The 23,679-nt window shown below is 41.7% G+C and overlaps 1 protein-coding gene across 2 annotated transcripts in view; it reads left to right on the top strand.

Annotated features, from left to right (window-relative positions):
* The window catches only part of DOC2B (double C2 domain beta), a 1,409,852-nt gene that overhangs the window by 1,067,291 nt on the left and 318,882 nt on the right, over nt 1–23,679 (top strand). The gene's annotated exons all lie outside the window — the stretch shown is intronic.

Here is a 23,679-nt window from a genome sequence, read left to right as displayed (position 1 = left end):
TATTGCATGTCAGGATATGAAAGGAGGGCAATGAAAAATCTGTAAAGGTAAATAAAGGCACCTGAGCTGTTTGAACCTTTGAGTTTTTAATAAAAAAAGAAAATGACTAGTAGAACGCAAACTTTGTGCTTAATTCTCCTTAGATGGGGGGTAGTCAACAGGATTTATGATGTGGTTCAATGTCTCCTCTTTGGATCCCTTACTTATTAGATACTGTAGCATTGCCAGCTACAGTCATGCAAGTATTGTCATGCTGCACAAGTAGAATAATGCAAGGTCTTAAGATCAGCCTTTGCACTGGCAGGAAATGTGGTGGTGCCCTTGATCTTTCTGTAATAGTTACTAAAAATGTTAATCAGTTAATTCTTATTCTTTGTCACAATAATGAAAAACTCAGGATTTAAAATGGTTTGGTTTCAGCTACTGAGAAAAAATAATCTCCCTTCTGTAAATTAACTGTCTACATCAATCTCCAAAATGATTAATATTGAAAGAAAGCTTTTTCTTTTTATTGTTAATGATGCCAGCATGCCTCTGTAATATTAGAAGCAGAATGAACATAATTGCAAATTAATACAATAGATTCTTGATCTCGGCAGGGTCTCGTAAGTCGGTAGGGATACAAAATGGATAATTACACATCATAGTTCTATTCAATTATTGTAGCAAATATGACTCTCAGAAGCCTCTCTGTCTTTATTCCACAGAATCGGACAATGGTTCAAGCATTAACATTCCTAAAGGGACAGCAGTAGTTTTTTTTTTCAAACTCCAAACTAGGAACAGATGAATAGGACAACAGCACTTTAGTAAAACTTAATACATTTAATTTAATAACATGTATTAGTGGTCATTAAAACATTTTGTATGTCTTCCCTAATAAAAACAAATAAAAAATAAAAACGCACAACCTCTCATAGGGAAATAATTTGCACTGTAGTTTGTTTTGTCAAAAAAAGTAAGTATTACATATAATTTTTTTTTTTTTTAAATGATTAAAACAAGCTTATTGTATGAGAACTGGGAGCACTGTTTCTCTTGTGGAGACTGAAGGACCTTCACGCTTGAACAGCCGTTCAACTGATGTATCATTAATCCATGGTGAAATACATATACTCTGGATCTAGGAAGGACTACGTGGTATACCTTGGGTAAAATGGGGAGTAACAATCACCTGTCTGCTTAATCCGTAGGCCGGCTCGATACACATGGTGATGATGTCACTTCAGCTGTTGCATGGTATAAGTCCTGAGAGCATCCTTAACTAGGCAAATAGCCAGTCCATCGCTACTATTTTTAGTACCATAATTTTGTTATTCAGGAATTCCTAGTGGAAAACAAAATTATTAGTAATAGTCAGCATTGATTTATGAAGGACTAGCTGATATACCCGGCGTTGCCCGGCATTGAATTTTCCCGCTCTCCCTCTCTCTTAGCTCACCCCCTATCTCCGCTCCCCCCTCTCTCTCTTCCCATTTCCCTTCCTCTCTCCCCATTTTTTTTCTCTCTCTCTCTCCCCATTTTTCTCTCTTTCTCTCTCTCTCCCCATTTTTTTTCTCTCTCTCTCTCCTCATTTTTTTCTCTCTTTCTTTCTCTCTCCCCATTTTTTTCCTCTCTCTCTCTCTCCCCCCATTTCTCTCTCTCTCCCCATTTCTCTCTCTCTCTCTCTCTCTCTCTCTCTCTCTCTCTCTCTCTCTCTCTCTCTCTCTCTCCCCATTTTTTTCTCTCTCTCTCCCCCCCATTCCCCTTTCTCCCCCCCTTCCCCTTTCTCACCCCCCCTTCCCCTTTCTCACCCCCCCTTCCCCTTTCTCACCCCACCTTCCCCTTTCTCACCCCCTTCCCCTTTCTCACCCCCCCTTCCCCTTTCTCCCCCCTGTCTGTTTCTCCCCTGTTGACAGCAATCTGGGCCGGCACATGAATGCACCCTCCGTGAAAAACAGCACCGTCCCCCGCCTTCACAGCTCCAGCCCCTCCCCCCCTTCACATGTCCAATCCCCCCCCCCCTTCAGAGCTCAGTGGGTGGGTGAGTGGGTGGGTGAGTGGGTGGGTTAGTGAATGGGTGGGTTAGTGGGTTAGTGAAGTGACTGGGTGGGTGAGTTAGTGGTTGGGTGGGTTAGAGGTTTAGTGACTGGGTTTTAGGGACTTTATTTTAGTGACTTTAGTTTTAGTGACTGGGTGGGTTAGTGACTGGGTAGGTGGGTGACTGGGTGGGTGGATTGGTTAGTGGGTGGATGGGTCAGTGGGTGCGTGACAGGGTGATTGAGTGACTAGGTGGTTGGGTAACTGGGTGAGTGACTGGGTGAGTTATAGGGTGGGTGGGTGACTGGGTGACTGTGTGGGTGGGTGAGTGAGTGACTGGGTGAGTGAGTGACTGGGTGTGTTATCTCTCCCACCCCTGCATTTCTCCTCCCCCCTCATCTCTCCCCCCAGCATCTCTCCCCCCGCTGTCCCCCATACCTGTAGCGGAGGCTGCATGTAGGAGCCGGGGAAGGGAGAGGGCGGTGAGGCGAGCAGCGGCGCCCCTGGCAGGCAGCCGCAGCTGAAAGGAGGGGGAGGATGGCGGCGCAGGGGCTGTGAGGTGAGCGGTGGCGGCCGTGGCAGGCGCAGCTAAAGGGAGGGGGGAAGACGGTGGCACGGGGGAAGTTAGGCGAGCAGCGGTGCCCCTGGCAGTCAGCCGCCACATGGGGAGGCGAGCAGCGGTGGCCGTGGACGGCGCAGCTGAAGGGAGGGGGGAGGACAGTGGTGCGGGGGCAGTGAGGTGCGTGTGTAGTGGGGTGGTGGGGTGAGCAGGAGGATGGCAGCACGGAGGGAAGGGGGAGACAGTGAGGGAGGCTGTGGAGTAGCAGTGAGTGTGGAGTCTGGCAGTCACAAAATGGACAGTGAGTCCAAGAAGGGCACGTGGTGTGAGGGTGGTGTGACTGTCATGCCCTGCATAGGCATGGCCATGATATCAGCCCACCCCGCAGGCCAATGAGGTTAGGGTACAAGCACACATCCAAACATTTTTTCATTTTTTCAGTCATATATATATATATATATATTATATATATATATATATATATTATATATATATATATATATATATATATGTGTGTGTGTGTGTGTGTGTGTGTGTGTGTGTGTGTGTGTGTGTGTGTGTGTGTGTATATGTGTATATATAAATATATGTATGACAGAAAATATAGACAGCGCCCTTCACACACTACACCTAAATTGCTGCAGCCCTGATAGATGTGGCAAGAATTTGCACCAGGCAAATATGCCCAATAAACAGTGGTGTGAAAATAACTAAATGTATTCTGGCAGGAAAAACTAAAAGTGACTATTAGATAAAAACACAAAAGCAAAAAAGAAGTGTGCATAACATATAAAAATAAAAATAAAAAAAAGCAATAAAAGAGATATTGCCAATTAATATGGGTAAAAATGACACTGAGTGTCACTGGGACTTAACTAAAAAATGCAAATATAAAAAAATGGGTTCATGTGATAAGCAATGAAAAATTCAATACACGATTATGAACCCATAAATGCAGTGAATATTAAAAATACTAAAGTCCACATGTGTCCATGATAAGTGAATTTGCAAAAGGTCCAGGCTGCTTCTTCTTGGGCTCACCGAACTCCCACAGTACCTATTAGAGAAAAAGAGAAAAGAAGCGCCCGATCCTTGTGTAAAATCAGATGAACAAAGTTTTAATATCTCATGGACAAGACAAATGCACACTTACAATTTGTCTGATAAAATAAAGCATGTTATGGGACCTGCCCATGCACCAACTGAGGACTCCTCTTGTCCTATTTTTGTTCCCTGTATGTGTTATTAGCTTTCAATACAATCTTTAATTTTTTACTACTGCGGAGTGGCCTGGTGTGTTTCTTCCTGCTTGACATTGCAGGACGTCTGGAGCTGTGCTCTGTCTGCACCCTCTGTACTTCTATCCCTGTCTCAGCCTGGCCCATTCACACACCCCCACCTTGCTACTCAGCTATTGGTTCCTCATACCTACATATACCCTCCAGATTCATTAACTCATCGGCTGAGCATAGAACCAGTTGTTCTCATCACTCTCTGCCTCCCTAGTTCTGTTTCACAGATTCCCTCGTGTACCGGACCGGCTTCTGCTACGTCTTCCTGCACCTTTGGCATCCCGAACTCGGCATACGGCATCACGACTCTCCTCATCTCTGGCATTCCGATTCTGGCTTACGGTAACAACAACATCTCTCTCTCTAACCCTGGACTTGGCTTCCGCACCCTCTACCATCCATACCTCTCCTACCCCGATCCCGGAATCCCAGACCACTCTTCAATCAAGACGTGCCCTCGTGGCTGTGGGTGGCGTTATATCCTATCCCACCTCAGCACCGCGGTCCCGTCTCGTTTGTGGTGAGCACATCCTGACAATGGTAAGACAATGAACAATAAGTCTATAACATATAGACAAACTAAAAACAAATGGCTGAGATATCAACAGGTGATCTGATTTGAATAAAACATTTAATAAAAAAGGGAATATAAATGACATAAACAATATATAAATAAATATTAAGTGACAAGTCTCACTAAAAACTCTGCTGCTTTGGCTGGAAGGCCCACTCACCAGATGGAGGAAAGTGGCAAGTGGTGGATAATTCAGAGAGTATCCCCTCTCATCTGTCGCTTGGCAGCTTGTGATGTTTTTCCTCCGTGTCTACTGCTTTCTGCACATCCGTTTATACTTGCGGGCAGAGCGCCCCCCTCGTCGCACGAGGTCGAGCGTGCAGTTGCTTTAAGGTAGCAGAGGTAGATTCGCCGTATGACAGCCTGTGAAGCTGGTGTTGGTAACAGCAGATTCGTAATGCAATAGCCAGCAAGATGAATAACAATCCAGATCAGCAGCGGAGTCTGCGGGACTACCCTACGCGTTTCAGAAGACTACAGCTTCCTTCCTCAGGGGTATAAAGATGGAGTCCCAAAGTGTCCATTATATATATAATGCATAATAAAAAATTCAGTACACCTGATTATAGTCCCGGACATGCGCAGTAATGGATAACCAAAAACTGCTTGATATCTCAGCTAAACAAGTAAAACATATGGCTGACAAAAAAGACAATAATAAAACATTTAACAATAAAAATGATAATAAACAACTAAATAACGATCTATTTTACATAGCATCAACTTCGTGAAAGATGCCAAACCCTCTTAATGAGTGTCAATATAATACTAATGTATTTATTGCACAGACTGAAAGCTTTGGGCTTATATATATGAGTGCTTAGTGACTAATGTTATAACTACATATTGTGAATAAACTGTGAATGGGATTACCTAATAGAGGATATGGTGTAAATGAGGTGTTAGACTATAGGGAAAGGGTGATGTCCTATTTGTTAAACTTCATATATAGATGGTGTTAGGTGCATGTCGCCTAAAACTAATGTTCTCCCTATATGACTAGTGTGTGTTATATAAAGTGCCCTAAAGTGCATTTGGGCTGGATGGGTGATATTTAATATGTGAAAATAAAATAAAATGTGAAAATAAAATAAATTGAGTGATCTACTGCACCGACACACTCTATTCGAGCAAATACCCAGTATGTACCTGGCAGATACCTGGAATGCGCCGCTCCTCACCTCTGACAAGCCCCGTTGCGTTTGCCTTCCCAGCCTGGGTTCATGCCTGGCTGACGGGCGGCTAATCTGTTAAATGATAATGATAAGGATTTAATAGGCTGCAATGCTTCGCTGTTCTACCAGATGGCATAAATTCATGAATTGTAATGCAGTATATATATATATACTGTGCAGTATTGCAGCCAGCGGGAATAAAATGCTTAAATCCCTGCATGGAAAATACCTCAATGCACTCGGGCAGAAAACAGTCACAAACCTCAATACACCCGGGTATACCCGAATTCGTGGGACTAGCCAAGCTCGAATAAAGTGTGTCACCAGTGTACATTGTGTGATAATATTATCATGTGAGTGCAAATATCTAAAAATGAGTAGGATGAGTCCCCATTGGTTGCAAATGAAGACAGCATGCAATGGTCAATGGTTGTTAGAGAAACTGGATAGAAGGCATAACATATGCCTATGTGTCAACCAGAAAAGCTTTCAGATCAAATTCAATGTTGAGGCCTGATGGGGCTAAGGTACAGAGTTCGTAGATCCAAACAGGCCTACCACATTGCCTCCTCGCCAATGGGGTGTAAGGGCTTCTATAGCCATACAGATGAGACCAGTTGGGTCTTGCCCGTGCACCCGAATAAAATGGCTTGACACACTTTGTGTGGTCAAACCTTTTTTAATATTATAAACATGTTCATACAGATGGCATTTGACAGATCTGGTAGTCATACCCACATACTGCAGACCACAAGGACATTCAAGGAGATAAATAGCATTAGAACTACAGTATTACAAGTGATGTGTTGTTTGATTACATATGATTTAGATGTGATTTTGGAAAAAAACAAAAGACTTTTTGAACTATATTTACAGGCTATACAGCTATTATAAGGACAATATCCTTTATAGGAAATGTTTTTGTGACTCAGGTCGAATCAATGGACAATTCTGAGCCAGTTTTTGGCCTATATATATAGCTTTAGTAAATATGATTTAAGGATGAATTATTAGTATATCTACCAGTTCTTTATCTTTCCTTAGAATAGGCCAATACTTACAGAAGGTTCTACGTATTGCCGGAGCCATTTGGTTTAACTGGGTGATGAATGTTGTTGTGATGTAATTTCTGTTTTTCTATTTTTAACGATCACGCACCAGGCTGTGATGCGATCCACCAGACTCTCAATAATGATTCCACTATTTCGACAGCCCTTAAATCATTTCTTATTTCAGGTATTCAATTTATTCTTTCACACAATTTTTTCAATTTTCATAACTCATATTATTTACAGATATGTGGCACCGCCATGTGAACCAGGTTTGCACCAAGGTATGCAAATTTATTTATGGGCAGCTGGGAACAAAAAGCCATCTGGTCCAGCTGTCCCTTTGGTGCAAGCCTGGTGCTCTGGCGGCGCTACATCGATGATATTTTCTTTATTTGGTCAGGTTCTGTTCAACAGCTAGAATTATTTCAACAATACATGAACGACAACATTAATATTCTCAAATTCACCTTCACATCTAGTAACACATCCATAGAATTTTTAGATTTAGTTATTTACATTATAGATAATTCTATACACACCAAAACTTTTTTTTAAACTGTTCAAGCGAACAATTATCTACATGCAAAAAGTCACCAAAATCCATCTTGGATTAACAATATACCCAAAGAACAATTCATCAGACTAAAACGTAATAGTTCTACTCAACACATATTCAATATTCAGGCACAAGATTTAAAACAAAAAATTATAAACAGAAAATATCCATCTAATACACTAGATACAATTATATCAGAGGTTGAATCAATGGATAGAACCACCCTTTTGAAATATAAAAATAAAAAAACAGAAATTACATCACAACAACATTCATCACCCGTTTAACCAAATGGCTCCGGCATTACGTAGAACCTTCTGTAAGTATTGGCCTATTCTAAGGAAAGATAAAGAACTGGTAGATATACTGTACTACCAATTCATCCTAAAATCATATTTACTAAAGCTCCAAATATAGGCCAACAATTGGCTCTGAGTTGTCCATTGATTCGACCTGTGAGTCACAAAAACATTTCCTATAAAGGATATTATCCTTGTAATAACTGTATTGCCTGTAAATATAGTTTCAAAAGTCTTTTGTTTTTTTCCAAAATCAAATCTAGATCATATGTAATCAAACAACACATCACTTGTAATAGTTCTAACACTATATATCTCCTTGAATGTCCTTTTATTCTGCAGTATGTGGGTATGACCACCAGATCTGTCAAACGCTGTCTTTATTAACATGTTTATAATATTAAAAAAGGTTTAACCACACACAGTGTGTCGAGCCATTTTCTTCTGGTCTCATCTGTATGGCTATAGAAGCCTTTACACTCCATTGGCGAGGAGGCAATGTGGTAGGCCTGTTGGGGAGGAGGGAATCTTTTTGGATCTACGAACTCCGTACCTTAGCCCCATCAGGCCTCAACATTAATTTGATCTGAAAGCTTTTCTGGTTGATGCATAGGCATATGTAATGCCTTATATCCAGTTTCTCTAACAACCAATGACCATTGCATGCTGTCTTCATTTGCAACCAATGGGGATTCATCCTACTCATTTTTAGATATTTGCACTCACATGATAATATTATTACACAATGTAGATCACTCAATTTATTTTATTTTCACATTTTATTTTATTTTCACATATTAAATATCACCCATCCAGCCCAAATGCACTTTAGGGCACTTTATATAACACACACTAGTCATATAGGGAGAACATTAGTTTTAGACGACATGCACCTACTGTAACACCATCTATATATGAAGTTTAACAAATAGGACAACACCCTTTCCCTATAGTCTAACACCTCATTTACACCATATCCTCTATTAGGTAATCCCATTCACAGTTTATTCACAATATGCAGTTATAACGTTAGTCACTAAATATTCATATATATAAGCCCAAAGCTTCCAGTCTGTGCAATAAATACATTAGTATTATATTGACACTCATTAAGAGGGTTTGGCATCGTTCACAAAGTTGATACTATATAAAATAGATCGTTATTTAGTTGTTTATTATCATTTTTATTGTTAAATGTTTTATTATTATCTTTTTTGTCAGCCATATGTTTTACTTGTTTAGCTGAGATATCAAGCAGTTTTTGGTTATCCATTACTGCGCATGTCCGGGACTATAATCAGGTGTACTGAATTTTTAATTATGCATTATATATATAATGGACACTTTGGGACTCCATCTTTATACCCCTGAGGAAGGAAGCTATAGTCTTCTGAAACGCGTAGGGTAGTCCCGCAGACTCCGCTGCTGATCTGGATTGTTATTCATCTTGCTGGCTATTGCATTACGAATCTGCTGTTACCAACACCAGCTTCACAGGCCGTCATACGGCGAATCTACCTCTACTACCTTAAAGCAACTGCACGCTCGACCTCGCGTGACGATGTGGGCGCTCCGCCCGCCAGTATCAACTGATGTGGAGGAAAAACAACACAAGCTGCCAAGCTGCTAAGCTGCTAAGCCACAGATGAGAGGGGATACTCTCTGAATTATCCACCGCTTGCCACTTTCCTCCATCTGGTGAGTGGGCCTTCCAGCCAAGGCAGCAGAGTATTTAATGAGACTTGTCACTTAATATTACGGATATATGATAAAGTATCTGTCGTCTAAATTTAGCATACTATAGGTTTAACTTGATGGACGTATGTCTTTTTTCAACCTCATCTACTATGTAACTATGTAAGTACTAAGCGAATAGCTCTGGCAGATATTGCAACCTGTATAGTTCTTACAAGAGGGATATCAGGCTGAATACTATCCAACGTGTTTTGTGGTGACTGGCCACTTCATTAGGGGATAATATTAGAGTGGAATCTCTGCCCATATACTGTATACTTGTCCTCTGCCTGTGATTGGCTAGAAATAACAGGTGTAATCAAATAATAAAAACTGATCTAATTGAGTGGAAAAACTCCTAAAATAGAATGTACTGAGTAATCGTGGATACACAGTACTGGTAATTCATTAAACAAATTAAACAATCAAAAAGAGGCTGAGGGACAGGATAATGGAGAGATGTACAGTATTGGTAAGTTGAAGAGACGTGAAGTTTTTTTCTCACAAATGTATTGCAAAACCATAAGGACTTTGTATATATTATTAACTCGTCTACCCTTGACAAATCCAGTTTGATATGGGTGGACTATCCCTGGAAAAATTGAACCAAGAATATCCTCAAGATTCTATCATCTTGATTTAATAAAGATATTGGGCGGTACGAATCAACATCTACTAAGTATCTCTCTTTTTTGGTATTATTTTTATATACAGTAAGTTGAATTAAAGTATTTGGAACATAACCTTGTATTAGTATTTTATTAAAATATTGAACCACTTAAAATGATCCCTACAGTATGTCTCACAAAAAAAAAAGCCTTGCATCATGGCTTGATAAGTATTAACTCTGAAAAGGAGAACAACTGGTCTCAATTACTTTGAAGAGTTCAGACAAAAACCCAACTGGTTCTGGAGCTTTTACTTTTTTTTTTTTAGTTTTTTTAATAGTCTCTTCTACCTTTTGTGACTGTTAAAGAGATTTCTCTCAGTAGGCTACATTTCTGGATGCACTGAATGGCTCCAAAACTAATTTTCCTACATATGGTTTTCTAGGTTTTGAAAGTATAATTTTTTTTATAGAATTGTCTAATAATCTCAGATATTTAAGCACGGTCTACAGCTCTAAGTCCTGAATCTTTAAGGGCAGGGGTGACAATTTTAGGATTACCAGAGCAGATCAGATTGCTTAGTAGTTTCTAAGCCTTGTTGCCATGTATAAAATGTATCTCAAGGATAGTTCGATTAATTTTCCTTTTAAGGTAAATCTCTCAATTGTGACCTGTAGATTTGAATATAGCATATGCTCTGGAGGCAAGTCTAGCCATAATAATTTCTCCTAGCCCTTTTTCCGCTTAACAGCTTTAAAATACACGATTTTCCCCCTAAGTACAGCCTTGGCAGCTTCCCAGAAATTTTCTGGATGTAGGTCAACTTGTTTATTTTCCTCCACATATTGCTTTCACAAATCCTGAAGCAAAGCCCTAAACATCAGATTATTAACCATCTAAGACTGGAAGGTCCAGCCTCTTTGGGCCCACCACAATCTATTAGATTAATAGTAAACCAGATAGGTGCATGATCTGAAATATAAATATTTTCTAACAAGCCTTAGACAATTTAGTAAATAGAGAGGAGTGGATCATAAAATAATGGCCATATTCTTATACGCTAAAGATAAACAAGTAAAATCTCTCTCAGTTGGATTTAAGGAACTCCATGCATCAATCAGACTGAATTCCTTTTTCAGGAACTTAATATCATAACGTTTAGAGCCTTGACCTTTTTCTTGTCAGATACAGAAGTAATCATTTTGTCTAGATAGAAATGATCTACTCGGTAAAAAATCTCTACCATTATCAGGTAAGAATCATTTTGAGAAGCAATTTTGCCCACTTAGGTAGAGAAAATGTGTGCAGAAAACATTGGGAGCATAAACCTTGATTAAAGTTACCGAACTATTGAACAGCTTCCTTTCTACAATGAGCCACCTGCCATCTGTATCTGTATCTGCCACCTGCCATCTGATAAATTGAATGGAATTTATTTTTAAATTAATAGCGGATACCCATGCTTCTTACTGTTATATGAAGCAAAACAATAAGAGCGAACCCACTCCTTTTTTATCTGTTAGTTAAGTGGGTCTCCTACAGGAATGCTAGATTTGTGTTTAACCTCTAAGTGGGTAAAGATTTTCCTCCTCGTAACAGGGGAATTTATTCCACCGATGTTCAAGGAGCTGAATTTTATAATGTCATTTGTCATGGAGGATAAAAAGTGGAGAGATTAAATTGCATTGGAATATCTCTTACCTGATCAAATTCAGGTTGGCAGATGACCCCACTGTATATAAAACTTACATCCAGCTTGCCAAATACTGTATGTTCTGTTTGGTGTGAAAAACTTGAACATAAAACCATTAGCAATGCACTAAATTCAATACTTATACTCATATGGCAGTAATAATTCTACATATTATTGGTATAGTATAGGGTTGCCAGATTTCCTGTATATATGGGATTGCCCCTTATTTCATTGACCAATCCCGTTGTCCCAGAATGGTCTGTCGGGACATATAATTGTCCCCTATTTTAGTGTCTTGACATGAAACGCCTGAACTTTAATATAAAAAAGTAATAGATTTCTACTTTAGTCTATATAGTTATCTTTTTCGATAGATGTCGCCTTACTAAGTTATTTAAATTATAGTGAGGAGGCATGTCATTGGCATGTGTGTGTTTTACAATGCCTAGTGACCCAGGGCAGAGTCTCGGCAATAAAATACTTTGTAACACCGGAGCCTATACTTCCACCTTTCTCTGCTCCACCCTCTCTCAACTCAGCCCCCCGCTTCCACCTCTCTCTGCTCAGCCCCCCACTTCCATCTCTCTCTGCTCAGCCCCGCCCCCCGCTTCCACCTCTCTGCTCAGCCCCCCGCTTCCACCTCTCTCTGCTCAGACTATACTGCCTCTCTATCCCCATTGGTCAGAGCAGGGTCATGTAACCCTTCTCCACACTCCATACTCAAACTAAATTGTCTTGCCAAGCACCAAGCTTGGGAGAGCTTACATGCCCGCGCACGTGCCGCATGAGCGGGGACGTGGCAATTCACATTGCAGGAACAAAACTCGACAAGCTAAACTAAACGCCGCGTGCTCAGCGCTAGCATGGACGCATCCCTAGGCTTTGAGCTTCTGACTCCCGGGTAATTGGTAATTTGTACTAAAAGGCACTAAGAAGGGGTGTTGTACGTTGACGCTGTGCCCCACTTTGCACTAAATGGGTTAAGCTGTGTAAAATTGTTTAAAACAAGTATGCTCCTTTAAAAGTGTAGTTCCCCCCAAAAATTACCTTGAAAATCCTAAACTTGAGCTCAATCTGATAGCCTATCACATTCCAACTCAATTACTGTACTGTAGCTGCAGTAAAGCACTCTTTATGGCTGTTTATTTTCACTTGCTTCATCCCACCAAAAATAGAGCAGTTTTACTCTGGAGCACCCAAGTTGAACCGTGTTAAAATATAAATGAACATTTTCGGCAGAATTGCTATTTTAAGCACAAAAGCACATGCTATTTCATGCCGTTTAGAATATTATACAAAAAAAACCTGTATCTTTTCATGTTTTTGTATGATGAACTAAAAATATATCTAGACAAAGACTTTATTTTTTCTTTATATTATTTTTTTTACAATGATGAGTCAAATCAGGAAGCCCTGGAGCCATAATCACAAGGGCGGCATGACTTTGGGTCCAAAAGACCTGTAGCCAGGCCAAAAAGAATTATGTTTAAGGGGAAATAAATTATATATGTATGTATGTCTTTATTTATACAGCGCCATTAATGTACATAGCGGTTCACAGTAGTAATGCACATGACAATCATATAAATAAAAAATAATACAAATAGCAGATCATGGAAATAAGTGCTTCAGACATAAATGTAACATTGTGGAAGAGGAGTTCCTGCTCAGAAGAGCTTACAATCTAATTATAGGTTAGATGTGGCTGGAGAAGAGGAAAGTATGAGTTAAGGCTGTGGGAGTGGGTGGAGCTCAAAGGGGTAAAGCAGATGGGAAGAAATGAAATATTTTAGCTCTTAGATCTGAGCAGGTGGTAATACAGTAGCACACATCAGTCTCAAACACATAGTAGCATGTGTGTGTGCGTGTGTAATATATAATATACAAAGTGAACTAAGTGAGCTAATAAAGTGTTGATAAAAATAGTAAATCCCACTTCTAGTTACAGTGATATATAAAGTCCTAAAAGGACTGAAGACTACAAACAAATAACGTGTGGCTATACTGTGAAAAATGCTGTTTGAATATTGCCTCAAAGTAACAACTATAAGTGACAAACCAAATATTGATATAACACAAAGAATTAATGAGAGCACTTAAATTGCAGTGGTTGTGTAGTCAGTCTCAGGTTCTCTCTCAGCTGCAGCTCATTGTTGAGAGATTTCTCTACTCCCACCTTCTAGAATTGTATTTGCAACATGAGACAAGCGCAAGAAAGAGCCAAATAATATAATATTGTTTGGGTATTTAATCAAAAAGTATCACTGGGTAAGTATTGCACTCACATGGTACAGAACAAAATGAAAAGGGTTCTCTCTCTCTTCCACAGATTGAGTAGGATTATTACTTAGATATATAGGGATTTATCTACCCCTATCCCTGTTGCAGTAAGGTATTATTTTGGTTTACCTGCTAAACAGCAATATTGGTTACTTTGTCATAGAGGATAAATTAATATAGGATTGTTACTCTCCCTATCCCTGTTTGACTAGGATCTACTACCCTTCCAACTGCCAAGCAGCACGACTGCTAGAAAATTATCTTTACCATTGATGGTCATTGAATAGTGTACAGAAACTATTAACTGTTTTTTGAACAGCAACTACTCATACAGCGCATCAATTAAACACTATTGCTGCTTGTTGGGGTGCGCTCTTGCTGATAGATTGCCCCAAAGGGTTCATTTTTATGTTTTAAATGTCTATATTTTTGCTCATAAATTGTTATTAAATACTATTGGGCAATCACTTTCAGTTTGTGAGTTTCCTGCTATATATTGTTTTATAGTATATTACTTAAAAGTTATATATTAGGTCACATTTTATCATGTAGTAATGCTTTACCTCACACCGATCATGCAGCAAATGTTGCTTCCCCCATAACTGCCGAGACACTCTTAAACGGCTTACCATACTTAACGACAACTGTGTCGGTTTCTTCACAAGTTGTGCACTGAGCAAGGGGCTTTGTTTTTCCCTCCTCTCTAGGGATTCCTTTCATGCCCATAACAGAACACTGAAAACATTGCTTGAGTTGAAGATTCTCACAGATTCAACATTCAGTTGCATAACATGCAAATTTGGAGTGGATATATGCTAAATAGAAAGTCATTTCTACTTGGGAACTCAGGCCTAAGGGAAAACTTTTCATAAAGTTGTAGATATAATGGGTGCCTGAGAGGTTATAATGATGTGCTGGTTGCTGGTGTACAATTTCATCTGGAACCCAACATATACAGTATTGGGTGCTGGCAAGGTAATATTGAGTACAATTCGGTGGCCATTTTTACCCACAATTGTGTCTTGGTGTTTTGTGTGTAGAAGTCGAACATGGGGATATGTGTGGGGGTTGTTGGCACAAGGCAAAGGGGACATTGAGGATTCCACCTTTCAATGAAGCCTGGGAGCTATAAGCGCAAGAATAGCATGACTGTGGGTCCAAATGACCTGTAGTCATGCCGTAACAGACTATGTTTAATGGGAAATAAATTGTAGATCAGATGAGGCTGAAGTAGTGAAAAGTATGGGGTTAAGGGAGGAGAAGACTGTGTGATGGGGTAGGCACGAGGAGAAATGTGCTATTTTCTGTTCATAGTTATTTGCTAGCTTTGTGATTTGAGGATCTCCACACTACTACTATTACAGCAAAAATGTACTTAAGATTGAGAAGTCTTAGCACACATTAAAGCCCATTCACTTAAATAGACCTTACAGTGCAGAAAGTAAATAAGTACTAAGTGTTAAGTATTCAATCTCAAGTGTATGAAGGCAGAACGAATGTAACAATTACTGGGTCAATAATATTTGTTTAGCCCTCCTTAGTATTATTATTATTTCAAAAGCATCAATGCTGGCAGATTAGATTTTATCATAAAATGATATCGTAATGCATCTATTGTACGGAGTATAGCCATTGGCCATAGATAATGAATAGGTAGGACTGTTACTTTAGTTATGGGACAAAAAGGTATTAAACGTATTAATAGAGGCAGTTGTAGTTAAAATTGTTACAATGATGAAAATAACATGTTACCTAGGGGAACCCTGAGACCTCCAGAGAAAAAGGTTAGTATTCTAGGATTTGGTGGGTAGGATTAATGCAAATCCAGAATCCGGTGCTCAAAAGACCACACAAACAAATAATACAATGATGATAGTCCAGTTCAATCTTTACACATACAGTATATGATCTCTGCTGCTGCTGCTGCTGCTGCTGCTGCTGCATATGAGTCCTTAAACGGATAACACAGCGTTGTATCCACACTATGTGTGATCGTGAAGGTATGTGAGTATATATGCAAGCCCAAGGAGGGAGACAGTCGCAGGTGTCCCGCAAGAGCAGAACTACCAACGCTGTCAATCCACACCAGATATAGAGGGGGAACGAAGGCAAAACAACTGGCTTAGAACAAAAGCACAATAATGTTTAAGAATTCACTTTAAAACGCCTCATGGTCCGCTGCGATGACTCTTGCCAGGCGTGCTCTCAGGCTTGAAAAGATGAAGGGAAAAATCCAAATAGAGATAGGCAGTGCACAGCCAAAATAGCAAAGCTAGGATATGGTGACCAAAAAGTTTTATTAATTAAAAAACATTAAGTAGTAGTGCTGATAATTGTCATATTCTCTAGCCTGCTGTACCTATGCTTTGCCACCGGGACTGCTGCCACTCTAATGTCTTGTTCTAGCCTGCAGTACCTAAACTTGTCCACCGGGATTGCTGCTGCTAAACTAGGAACATTCCAGAACCTGTTACCTGACACCTCTGCACCTGTGCTCCACCTCTCAGCCTGCCTATATAAACCTCCCTTTCCTGTTCCTCCTTGCCTGTTTATACTGGTTCCTTAGCACCTGCAAGGTTCTTGTGTTTACTGCTGTGTTAGCTTTTGCTATCATCCTGTTCCAGTTTCCTCGTTGCCGACCTCTGCTTGTTTCCTGACTTCGCTACCTGCCGCCTGCCTCGGACCCCTGCTTGTTACCGGACTTCGCTACCTGCCGCCTGCCTTGGATCTCTGCTTGTGACCCCTACTTCGCTCCCTGCTGTTCCTGCCACTGGGATCCACTTCAGCAGAAGTTCAATCCTTGACAGAATAAACAGGCCCTACCATGGATTCCGCTGGAACAGACCCGACTCAGGCTCAGACACTCTATGACTTGCAACATATCATGGTTGGTTACCAGGAACAACAAAGACACGTGTTTAATCGTCTTGGCCGCCTAGAAGAAAAAGCCGCCACTGCGGAAGCTGAGAATCGTGAACTACGTGCAGCCTTAATCACCTTGTCTGGTCAAAACACTGTGACTGTGCAAACCGCACCCCGTGTAACCCTTCCGGAAAAATTTGGAGGAAAAAGACAATCTTTTCGGGATTTCCTTAATCAATGCAGACATGTGTTCAAGCTTCAGCCTACCATCTATAATACCAACGAAGCCCGGGTTGGACTGATCATAACACTGCTCAAGGATGAGGCCCTTGCTTGGGTCTCCCCTATGTTAGAACAGGATAGCCCACTACTAAGGGACCTGGAGGAGTTTATCGATGCCATGAGTCTTATTTTTGATGACCCAAATCGTAGTGCAACCGCTGAGGCAACTCTGAACAATCTTCGTCAAGGAAGACGCTCGGCAGCTGAGTACGCCGCTGAATTCCGCAGATGGGTTAACGATACTGAGTGGAATGAGGCCGCGCAGAAATATCATTTTCGGCAGGGTCTCTCGGAGCAAGTTAAAGACGAACTAGCCCGGGTGGAGACCCCAGAGAGATTTCAGGACTTGGTCCGTTTATGCATCCAAATTGATCGTAGGCTTACGGAAAGACGATTGGAGAGACAGGGGTTCATGCCAAGCACCCCCGGGTTTAGAGATGTCAGTACCCCAAGACGTTCCAGGGAGACGGAGGAGGAGCCGATGCAAGTAAATACACTGCGGGGACCCATCTCAACCGGGGAAAGGAATAGACGCCGAACAGAAGATCTCTGTTTATATTGCGGAAACGATGGGCACTATCTCGCTGATTGCCCAAACAAGTCCAGGCGGTCTTCTTTCCAGAGCCCTAGAAGAAATCAGCTGCACGCTATTTCAAAAACTGTTCTCTCTGCTTCTCAAAGGAAAGATAACCCTCCTTCGCTACACCCTCACCTCCTGGTTCCTATTATCATCGAGGAAGGAACACATCGTTTTTCAACCACAGTAATGGTCGACTCAGGGGCGGCAGGGAATTTTATGGACATAGAATTCGCCAAGAACAATTCGGTATCATTTGTAGCCAAGGAATCGCCAGAAAGGATGGAAGTCGTTGACGGTTCTCCCTTGAGCTCTGGACCTGTTACCCATGAAACCAGCAACTTAACACTAATCATGGAGCCCAATCACCAGGAAAAGATTTCATTTGGTCTCATTCCATCACCTTTGTTTCCAGTGATTCTGGGAATTCCATGGCTCATGATCCATAACCCACTAATCGACTGGAAGACCAAGACACTCACGTTTCCCTCGGAGCACTGTCAGCTAGCCTGTCTACCTAAAACTCCTATACCAGAGTGTGTAGGAATACATAAGATTTCCTCGTCTCAAGAAAATCTTCTGCCGGCTCCTTACTCTGAGTTTTTAGATGTGTGTGACAAGAAGAACGCGGATACGCTTCCCCCACATCGCTCTTATGACTGTCCCATTGAATTATTACCGGGTGCTGCTATTCCGTTTGGAAGAATTTATTCCCTCTCAGAACCGGAATTGAAGGTCCTCAATGACTACCTACAGGAGAACCTATCAAAGGGTTTTATCAGACCCTCTACTTCTCCAGCAGGCGCTGCACTCTTCTTCGTGGGAAAAAAAGACGGTTCTCTACGCCCCTGCATTGACTATCGGGAACTAAATAAGATAACGGTGAAGAACAGGTACCCATTACCTCTGATTCCTGAACTATTGGAAAGAATTCGGTCAGCCAAGATCTTTACCAAATTAGATCTCAGAGGAGCGTATAATTTGGTCCGCATTCGACCCGGTGACGAATGGAAAACAGCCTTCCGAACCCGTTATGGGCACTATGAATATCTGGTGATGCCTTTCGGACTCTGTAATGCCCCTGCTACCTTCCAGCATTTAATCAATGATGTCCTCCGAGAGTTATTGGACCAATTCGTAGTGGCATACCTGGATGACATCCTAGTCTTCTCAGATAACATCATGGATCACCAGAGACATGTCCGAATTGTCCTTGAGCGTCTCCGTAAGTACAATTTATACATCAAGTTAGAAAAATGCGAATTCGAAAAAACCAGCATGCAATTTCTCGGTTACATCATCTCTCCCGAGGGTTTGAGTATGGACCCAGGCAAGATTCAAGCCGTGGTGGAATGGCCAATCCCTCGGAATGAAAAGGACATTCAGAGATTTGTGGGTTTTGCCAATTTCTATAGACGTTTCATTAAAAATTTCTCTGGCATTATTGCCCCAATCACCCAACTCACACGGAAGGAATTCCCCTTCAAATGGTCTCCTAAAGCGGATGCGGCATTCGAACAATTGAAGTCACTCTTCACATCTGCCCCTATCCTCATCCATCCAAATCCAGAATTACCATTCATCTTGGAAGTGGATGCATCCGACTCCGCTGTTGGTGCCATTCTGTCACAAAGAATTGGACCCAAGATGCTCCTTCATCCATGTGCTTTTTATTCATACCAAATGTCAACAGCTGAACGAAATTATGACATCGGAAACAAAGAACTCTTGGCTATAAAAGCTGCATTCTCTGAGTGGAGACATCTACTGGAGGGGGCCAATCATCCAGTTACGGTCTTTACGGATCATAGGAACTTAGAATTCATTCGATCCGCAAAGAGACTGTCTGCGCGACAAGCCAGATGGGCTCTCTTCTTTGCAAGATTTCAGTTCCACATTTCATACCGCCCTGGCTCCAAGAATGGGAAAGCCGACGCCTTGTCACGGTCCTTTCCGAATCCTAGCTCAGACAAAGAGCAAGAAGAAACTATTCTTCCAAAAAGAATTTTTTTGGGCGTCACATTCTCTGCCGATCTCCTCACACGAATAAAGGGAGCCTACTCAAATGACACTTTTCTTAAAAACCCTCCTCCGGAAGCAGAACTATTTCTATGTGATGGTCTCTGGAACTGTAATGATCGTCTGTTCGTTCCTAAGGAGGTAAGATTAGAGGTGCTCCAATTAATGCACGACTCCCGACCCGCGGGTCACCCAGGTGTCCTCAAGACACAGGAACTGTTGTCTCGCTCTTTTTGGTGGCCTAAATTAGCACAAGATGTTAAAGACTATGTCCTCTCCTGTGAAACTTGTGCTAGGACCAAGACCCCTCGAGCATCACCCGTGGGTTTACTGCAGCCTCTTCCGGTTCCAACTCGTCCTTGGGGGTCCATATCAATGGATTTTATTGTTGACCTGCCACGATCAAATGGACATAATACCATCCTGGTAGTGGTGGATCGACTTACAAAGATGGCTCACTTCATTGCAGCACAGAATCTTCCTTCTGCAGACCAGACAGCCAAGTTGATTGTGAAAGAGGTGTTTCGGCTTCACGGGGCTCCTGATGAGATCATATCCGATAGAGGGGTACAATTCACTTAAAAATTTTGGAGGACCTTCTGTTCCTCTCTAGGAATTCGTTTAAATTTATCGTCTGGCTATCATCCACAATCCAATGGCCAAACAGAAAGGACCAATCAGACTTTGGAACAATACTTACGATGTTTTGTTTGTCATCTCCAGGATGACTGGATTGATTTCCTACCATTAGCTGAGTTTTCATACAACAACTCACATCATTCATCGACTCAGAAGAGCCCCTTTTTCTCAAATTATGGATTTCATCCAACCTTTATTCCTCGTTTTCCATCTTCGGGCCCCATTCCGGCAGTTACAGAGAAACTGGAGACTCTGCGAGACATCCAGGAGACCCTCAAAGAGACGCTTCGTGAGACTCAAGTAAAGTACAAAAGAGCAGCAGACCAACACCGCAGACCCTCCCCAGAATTTCAAGTCGGGGATAAAGTCTGGCTTTCTACAAAAAATCTACGTCTAAAGGTTCCAACCATTAAATTGGGCCAAAAATACATCGGGCCTTTTCGCATCTCAGCACTAATAAATCCAGTGTCCTTCAGATTAGAGCTTCCTGAGACCATCAAAATACACCCTGTGTTTCACTCTTCTCTGCTGAAACCTTTCCGTGAGAACCCATTTCCTGGACGGAGACTTCCTCCCCCTGAACCCATCCTCGTGGATAACGAAGAGGAATTCATTGTGGAAAGAATTTTGGATTCCAGGTTACACCGAGGGAAACTACAGTACCTGGTTCACTGGGGGGGCTATGGCCCAGAGGAGAGGTCTTGGGAACCCAAAGATTTTATACATGCTCCGCGACTAGTCAAAGCTTTCCACCGACGATATCCAGACAAGCCTAGCAAGGATCGTCCGGAGAACGCTCTTGGGAGGGGGGAGTAATGTCATATTCTCTAGCCTGCTGTACCTATGCTTTGCCACCGGGACTGCTGCCACTCTAATGTCTTGTTCTAGCCTGCAGTACCTAAACTTGTCCACCGGGATTGCTGCTGCTAAACTAGGAACATTCCAGAACCTGTTACCTGACACCTCTGCACCTGTGCTCCACCTCTCAGCCTGCCTATATAAACCTCCCTTTCCTGTTCCTCCTTGCCTGTTTATACTGGTTCCTTAGCACCTGCAAGGTTCTTGTGTTTACTGCTGTGTTAGCTTTTGCTATCATCCTGTTCCAGTTTCCTCGTTGCCGACCTCTGCTTGTTTCCTGACTTCGCTACCTGCCGCCTGCCTCGGACCCCTGCTTGTTACCGGACTTCGCTACCTGCCGCCTGCCTTGGATCTCTGCTTGTGACCCCTACTTCGCTCCCTGCTGTTCCTGCCACTGGGATCCACTTCAGCAGAAGTTCAATCCTTGACAATAATCCTCTAACATGTTTCACACTGTAAGTCCTTTATCAAAGAGTATTCTAAGATCTCTGGGACCTCCAGGATAAATGGACATATATCGCTAAGGAGGATGTTGGGGAAGCTTTGCGTCTTGTTACTGTTGTTGGTAACATGGGTTCTGTAGTGAGGACTTTAATGGCAGATGGGGTGGTGGCACCTTTGGTCCATATTTTGGACTTAACCCTGATGAAGGCAAGTGGGTGGCCTTTCCTTTAATGATTGGACCTTCCTGGAATAGGATTTCAGATTTTGCAGTCTTCAACTGACTCATGACAGGTCCTTCTTCAGGTTTAGTTCATATGAACTATTGCAGTCTTTTAGGTTTTAATAAACTACCCATCTTATAAAAAAAGGTTTAGAAAGGAAAATGGTCTGTGTACAGATGTAGAAGACATTAACACTCCTGTTACCTTGGATCTGTGGTAGTTCTCATATTACACATCACTCTAAAGTCTGCTACATTTGTCTGTGTCCCTGTTAAAGACCAGTTACGTGCCTCTGTTGCAATATCAAAATACACAGATTCCCAACAAGCTCTGAGAAACCCCAACCATTGCCTTGAAATGTCTGAAGCCGGCTTGCTGGTATTTCTCTCGTCCGGATTGGCTGCAGGGTTTCTTATAGTATTTTGCAGTTCATTCACAAAATACTACAGGCAATCCCAGCATGGGAACATTGCAACCAGCCAATCAGGTGGCTGCCAGTCTTCTGAAGCCAGGCAAGTGAATCTTCTGAATGAAACAAGGGTATGTACGAGTTTGCCACCTTAGACACTTGCTATGCAGAAGCCACCTATGGGGCTAGGTGCCTCCAGATCTGGGAAGGTGAATGCCATCCTGCTCAAATGTTCTTCACACCTCTGGCAGCATCTGTGGCTTTCAAATGGCTTTCAAGTCCGGACCTCAAGTAGACACAGTGGCACAACAGGACAAGAATGCAACGACCGTGTATAAGCTCTAAGAGCAAAGGTAATGGATTCCAAGCAGGGCAAAGTCAATAATAAATAAATAATAAACGGAGTTGACACCGGGATGTCAAGTGATGGGTTTAAAGGACTGTAATGTTGAAAACTCGGTAATGGGTAGAGCGAGAGAGGGCTAAAATGATGGGGAACACGAGGTACTTACTCAGTCCCTAGCCCTGGCCAGATCTTGCCCAGTGTGGAGTCCACGCAACTCACTGGAGATCACCGCTCTGCTCTCCCTCCTTCCAGCTCCAGTCCTGACGCTGCAAACGCAGAAGCGTCTCCCTCTGCATCAGCGGCTGCATCCGCTTCCGGTGGTGAACGCTGATACTCACACGTGACAGCAGAGAAGGGGAAGGATCGGTGGTCCATCCGCTCCAAGGAAAAAAGGTAAGAACTCACCAGCGTGGAGATTAAAAATGTTACTTTATTAGGCTACATAAAAAACAAAAAACAAACAGCACGAATAGACTCTCCCATGCATTTCACGCCTGCTATGGCGCTTTTTCAAGGAGTGCAGAGAAAGGGGAGGCCCTGGGTATTTAACGCACACCCCATCATGCAAAACAGCTGGAATAATTAACCAATTAATTCTGTTTTGCAGAAAGAAGAATGTGTGGTTGTAATAAACGATATGTGGGACTAACTACGAGACCACTAAAGCAACGCATACTTGAGCATATGAGACTAATCACTAAAAGAGATCAGTTGCACCCAGTTTCCAAACATTTTGACACATGTCAAAAAGGACGTCTGTTGAACTTCAAGTGTGTTGCATTGGAGTCTGTTAAACAGCATTTTAGAGGTGGAGATAGAATCAATTTGCTTCATAGACGTGAGGCATATTGGATATTTACACTCAATACTTTAGTACCCAATGGGTTAAATATTGACTGGGATTTGAGGAGCTTTCTATAGCATTGCACTACAGCATTATTGGTCTATATTATTAGACTGTACTTGAATTAAAGTTGTTTTACTAGTGCAACCTTTCTTATCCCTTTCATTATTTTGCCTCCCCCTGTGGTGCGTTTATACAGACTCTAATTGTCATCTTCAAATATATATCTTTAATACATATATACATAAATACATTTAGCCAGGTTGTTATATATTTTTGTCTTTCTTCTTTTTTTCTTTTATTTTATTTTATTCTCATTGGATGTACCAGTGACATT

This window comes from Ascaphus truei, chromosome 3, assembly GCF_040206685.1.
Source record: "Ascaphus truei isolate aAscTru1 chromosome 3, aAscTru1.hap1, whole genome shotgun sequence".
NCBI lineage: Eukaryota > Metazoa > Chordata > Amphibia > Anura > Ascaphidae > Ascaphus > Ascaphus truei.
This window is presented reverse-complemented; position numbering and strand designations above follow the sequence as displayed.